The sequence below is a fragment of the Petaurus breviceps genome, unplaced genomic scaffold (genome assembly GCF_028583685.1).
Source record: "Petaurus breviceps papuanus isolate PSGF00001 unplaced genomic scaffold, PetGlider_PUasm1.0 126, whole genome shotgun sequence".
Lineage (NCBI taxonomy): Eukaryota > Metazoa > Chordata > Mammalia > Diprotodontia > Petauridae > Petaurus > Petaurus breviceps.
Window position 1 is genome coordinate 4,774,738 of NW_027185655.1, and position 6,461 is coordinate 4,781,198.

The 6,461-nt window shown below is 37.9% G+C and overlaps 1 pseudogene; it reads left to right on the plus strand.

Moving 5' to 3' along the window:
- Nucleotides 1-5,266: 5,266 nt before the first annotated feature.
- LOC138169446 (myosin light polypeptide 6-like) lies at nucleotides 5,267-5,723 on the plus strand (annotated as a pseudogene).
- Nucleotides 5,724-6,461: the final 738 nt, after the last annotated feature.

The window sequence follows — 6,461 nt, forward strand, 5'->3', positions numbered from 1 at the left end:
AAATGATATATGTCTGACTGATTAAAGTAAGCTTGTTAACCCATTTTGAGTTGCTTTCCTTTAACAAAGCAGATCCAAGAACCTGTGGTGGCGGCAAACCCTGAGGACGCTTGGGGTGCTTGCTGCTACAACAGGCTGGCAGGAACCAGTCAGCACAGCACTCTGGGAGCCAAACCCAGCCCCACAAGAGCCCAAGGTTTTAGCCTCAGGGTGCCCTGACCAGCTGCCAGCTGGAGGGACTTCAGATTACCAGCAGCTGTGGCGCTTTTCAGAATTATCTACACATAATTGCTAAGGACAAAATGAGAGGTCAGTGCAGTGTGGACTTTGGGATCTGGTGGTTTGGGAGTGTGGTTGGCCTTTACCCCCTGGAGGGAGAAGCCACTGAGGCACTGCGGGTGTGCAGCTGCTGCCATGTGGCAGCTTCAGCTCTGGCTTGCAGATTTGTAGGGGGACCAAGCAACCAGTCTGAGGGGTAATAGCTCTTGCTTTAACCTGATTGGATCTGGATTGCTGTCTAGGGTGGTGATCCTGGGTTGCATGACCAGCTTGCTAGAGTGTGTGGAGTCTCAGACAGGGCACCTAGCTAACAGTGCCAGCAGCTGAGAAAACCCCAGTGTTTGGGATGAAGGTCCCCTGTCTGGTAGCAGAGTCCTACTGTGGCAAAAAGTTCAAAAGTCAAGTAATTGAGTGGCAACATGAGCAAGCAAAGCAAGCAGAGCAATTCAACTTTAGGCTCTTATTTTGGGGACAAAGAGGATCAAAGCATGGAACAGGAGGAAGACAACAAAGTCAGAATTCCTGCACTAAAAGCTTCCAAGAAAAATACAAGCTGGTTACAGGCCATAGAGGAGCTTAAGAAGGATTTTGAAAACCAAATAAGAGAAGTGGAGGAAAAATTCAGAAGCAAAATGAAAACGATGCAAGAAAATTATGAAATAAGAATCAACAACCTGACTGAAGAAAATAACACCTTAAAAACAGACTAAATAGACTAACTCAAATGGCTAAGAGGATCAAAAAGGCAGTGAGGAGAAGAATGATTTAAAAAGCTGAATTTGCCAGATAGAAAATGAATCTCAAAAGCTCACTGAAGATAATCATTCTTTTAGAATTAGATTGCACCAAATGGAAGCTAGTGACTTTATGAGAAATCAAGATACTATTAAACAGATCCAAACAAATGAAAAAATAGAAGGCAATGTGAAATATCTCATTGGGAAAACCAGTGACTTGGAAAATAGATCCAGGAGAGATAATTTAAAAATTATTGGACTACCTGAAAGCCATGATCAAAAAAAAGAACCTAGAAATCATCCTCCAAGAAATTCTCAAGGAAAATTGCCCTGATGTATTAGAACCAGAAGGCAAAAAAGAGGTTGAAAGAATCCACTGATTACCTCCTGAAAAAGATCCCCAAAAGAAAACTCCTAGGAATATTATAGCCATGTTCTGGAGTTCTCAGATCAAGGAGAAAATATTACAATCAGCCAGGAAGAAACAATTTGAATATTGTGGAAACACAATCAGAATAACCCAGGATCTGGCAGCTTCTACACTGAGGGATCAAAGGGCTTGGAATATGATATTCTGGAGGGCAAAGGAGCTGGGATTAAAACCAAGAATCACCTACCCAGCAAAACTGAGTATCATGTTTGAGGAGAAAATATGGTCATTCACTGGAATAGAGGATTTTCAAGCATTCTTGATGAAAAAGCCAGAGTTGAATGGAAAATTTAACATTCAGATATAAGAAGGAAGAGAAGCATAAGAAGGTAAACAGGGAAAAGAAATCATAAGGAACTTCTCAAAGTTGAACTATTTACATCCCTACATAGAAAAATGATAATTGTAACTGATGAAACTTTTCTCAGTATGAAAATATTTGAAGGGAATAGAAATGCATATATATATATACATATATATGTCTATATAGGAGGGTATATGGGTGTATGAATACATATGTGAGTGTGTGTATATATGTGCACAGGTATACATAGATAGAGGGCACAGGACCAATTTGATGGGAAGAAATGATACTTAAAAGGTGAAATTAAGACTGAGAGAGGAATATAATGAAAGGAGATGGAGGGAGACAGAATGGGGTAAACTATCTCATATAGAAGAGGCAAGGGAAAATGATTACAATGGAGGGAAAGAACAGGAAGGCAAAAGGGAATGGGCCAACCTTATTCTCATTGAATTTGGCTTAAGGAGGGAATGATATACACACTAAATCGGGTATCTCCCCCTACAGGTGTGTAGGGGATAAGGGGATAAGAGGGGGGATGATGGAAGAGAGGGCAGGCTGGGGGGGAGGGAAGTTGGAAGCACCCACTTTTGAAAAGGGACAGGATCAAAGTAGAGAATAGAACAAGTGGGAGTTGGGATAGGATGGAGGGAAATATAGTCAGTCTTTTACAATATATCCACTATGGAAACGTTTTGCATAGCTACACATGTACAACCTATATTGAATTGCTTATCTTCCCAGTAAGGGGTGGGTGACAAGAGAGGAAGGGAATGAATCTGGAATTCAAAGTTTTAAAATCAAATGTTTAATATATACATATATATATATACACCATTATTAATATTATTTTACATGTAACTGAGAAATAAGATATACAGGCACTGGGGCATAGAGATCCACCGTGCCCTACTGGAAAATTGGAGGGGGAATGGGAGTAAGATATGGGAGAGAGCAAATTGGAAGGTATATCCAGTGGGATTGCTATTTGGGGGGGTAGGGGAAAATGGGGAGAAAATTTGTAACTCAAAATCTTGCAGAAATTAATAATGTAAACCAGAAGTCAATAAAGCATTTTATAAAGGAGACCTCTAAAATAAAATAAAACAAAATGAAGCAAATATTAGCACTTACTTCCCAGGATTATTTTGAGAATAAAATAAGATAAAAATTGTCAAATATTTTATAAAAATTAAGCATACACCAACCATCATCATCACCATCGCAAGAAGTCTTTATTTATATAACTACAACATACATGTACATAATTGTGAAAGCTACATGTCTGATATTCAGCAAAGCTTTTTCACAAAGTCCATTACATTATTCTTGTGAACAGATTAAATAAATGTGGGCTAGGTGAATTCAGAGCCAGTTGAATGATCAGATGTAAGAAGACAATATCAACTTTAAAGGAGGTCTTGTGGAGAATTGACCCAGGGACTTGTTCTTGGTCCTGTGCTATTCAATATTTTTATCAATCACTTAGCTAAAGCCATTGATGAGACTCATGAAATTTCAGATGATGTGAAGCTGAGATGGAGACCTTATATATTAGATGACAAAGTCAAGTTGTATAATCAACTTGGCAGGCTTGAATGTCAGGTTAAATGTAACAAGATGACCTTTAACAGGGACTGATATGGAACTGTTCCCTTGGGTTACAAAAAGTCAGTCTCATAAGTATACAATGGTGGTGTGGTTATGCAGAAGTTCATTCAGATAAATGCCTTGAAGGTGGATTCAGTGGACTCTCCTCAATTGGATGAATGAATTAAGCACTTATGAGATGCTTATCCTGTGTAAAGCACTGGAAATAGAAATGGAAAAATAATTCAGCCTCTTTTTCTGAGGAGCTCACATTCTGATGAGAATGAGAAGACATATGTAAGGTTTCTTCTGGGTATCTGTTGGAAAGGTCCCATGGTTCTCGGGACACAGTGGCAAAGTTAATCATAATGCCTCTTCTTTTTGTGATTTATTTTGTTACATCTTGAGTACTGAATTGTCTCTCTCCTTCCATCCTATTCCTGCCTTAGAGAAGGCCAACATTTTATGTGTTTGTTTTTGTGTGCAAATAAGCGTACATATATGTGTATACATACATAGATACATACGTGTCTATATCTTTATGCGTATGCATTTATATGAGTATACATATGTATATGTGAAACCATACAATACATATGCCCACTTATTACAGTTCTTTCTCTGGAGGTGGATAACAGTTTCCTTCACAGGTCTTTGTAGTTGATTCAAATGATCATATAATTCAAAATAGCTTAGTCATTCATAGTTACTTTGCAAACAATATTGCTTTACAAGAGAATGTTTATAACATCCTCTTGGTTCTTCTCATTTTGCTATGCTTTAGTTCATGTAAGTCTTCCCATTCTTTTCTAAAACCAACCTGTTTTTCATTTCTTACAGCACAGTAGTATTCCATCACCATCATATACCACCACTTGTTCAGGTGTTCGCCATTAGATGTGCATATACTCCAGTTCCAATTCTTTGCCACTACCAAGAGAACTGTTACAAATATTTTAGAACATATAAATTCTTTTCCTTTTTTCCTAATTACCTTGGGAAACAGACCTAATAGTGGTATTTTTGGGTTAAATGGTATACACAATTTTATAATGCTTTGGGCATAATTACAGATTGCTCTCCAGAACGGTTCTATCAGTTCACAATTCTGCTAACAGTATATTAGTGTCCTGATTTTTCCACATATCCTCTAACATTCGTCATTTCCCCCAATCATTTTAGTCAATCCAATAGGTTTGATGTCTCATATTTGTTTTAATTTGCATTTCTTTAATCAGTAAAACTTAGAGCATTTTTCACATGATTATATATAATTTTCATTTCTTCTCCCCAAACCTGCCTGTTCATATCCTTTGATCACTTATCAGTTGGGGTATGACTCATATCTTATAAGTTTGGTTCATTTTTCCATTTCTTTGAGATATGAGGTTTTATTCTCAGAAACTGGTTATTAAAAATTTTGGATAACTTCTTCTTTTCTTCTCATCTTAGCTACATTGGTTTTATTTGTACAAAACCTTTTTAACTTAATGTAACCAAAATTATCCATTTTACATCCCACAGTGCTATCTCTTGTTTATTCTTAAATTGTTCTCTTCTCCCTAAGTCTGATAGGTAATAGGTTCCATGCTCTTCTAATTTACTTTTCATATCTTCCTTTAGTGCTAAGCCATGTCTCCATTTTGACCTTTTCTTGGTAAATGGTACAAGATATTGGCCTATACTTAGTTTCTGCCAGGCTGTTTTCCAGTTTCCCAAGCAATTCCTTCCTTCCTTCCTTCCTTCCTTCCTTCCTTCCTTCCTTCCTTCCTTCCTTCCTCCCTTCCTTCCTTCCTTCCTTCCTTCCTTCCTTCCTTCCTTCCTTCCTTCCTTCCTTCCTTCCTTCCTTCCTTCCCAAATAGTGAATCCTTACCCCCAAATCTTAGATCTGAGCAGCAATATGAGCTAGCAAACTGCACAGCCAGGATGTGTGACTTCACAGAGAATCAAACAGCAGAGCTCAAGGAGGCCTTCCAGCTGTTTGAATGAACAAGGGATGGAAAGATCCTATACAACCAGTCTGGGGACATTATGCAAGTCCTGGGCCAGAACCCTACCAATGAGCTGAAGTGCTCAAGGTCTTAGCAATCCCAAGAGTGATGATATGAATGTGAAGGTACTGGACTTTGAACACTTTCTGCCAATGCTGAAGACCATAGCAATGAATAAGGACCAGGGCACATATGAAGACTATGTAGAAGGGCTTTGGGTATTTGATAAGGAAGTGAATGGCACAGTCGTGGGGCTTGAAATATGACATGTCCTCATCACCCTGGGTGAGAATATGACAAAGGAAGAAGTGGAAGTGTTGGTGGCAGGGCACAAAGAGAGCAACGGTTATATCAATTATGAAGAGCCAGTCTGCATGGTGCTGAATGGCTGAGAACAACTCCACTTTCCACAAAGAACCCCCCAACTTTCTCAGTGTAAAAATTATCCTCTTGCGTCTGAAGCAACTAACTACATTTTCAGGGTTACCAACATCCTTGCTTTCAACCCCCACCATGGGTCCTCTTTTGCCTATTTGCTCTCTGATTTCATCAAATAAACTTGCAATCAGTCTTAAAACAAAGAAACTTAGAACTTTGTATTTATTAAACTTGAACTTACTACAATAATTTTCTATTGTATACTGTATATCCCAGTTCCACTGATCCATCTTTCTATTTCTTAGCCAATAGCAAATAGTTTTGATCATTACTACCTTATAATACAGTTTAAGATCTGGTACTGCTAGACCCCCTTCCTTTACATTTTTAATTAATTCCTCTGATATCTTGAATTTTGTTCTTTCAAATGATTTTTTTATTATTGTTTTATAGCTTAATAGAATAATTTTGGCAATTTAATTGAAATGGCAGTGAGTAAGTAGATTAATTTAGGTACAATTGTCACTTTGATTACATTGGCTTGGCCTACCCATGAACAATTAAAAATTTTCCAATCATATAAATCTGACTTTATGTATATAAAAAGGTTTTTTTTTTTATATAGTTTTGGTTTTGTCTTTTTTTTTTTTTAAAGCAATTGGGGTTAAGTAACTTGCCCAAGGTTACATGGCCAGTTGTGTGTGTGTGTGTGTGTGTGTGTGTGTGTGTGTGTGTGTGTGTGTGTGTGTGTG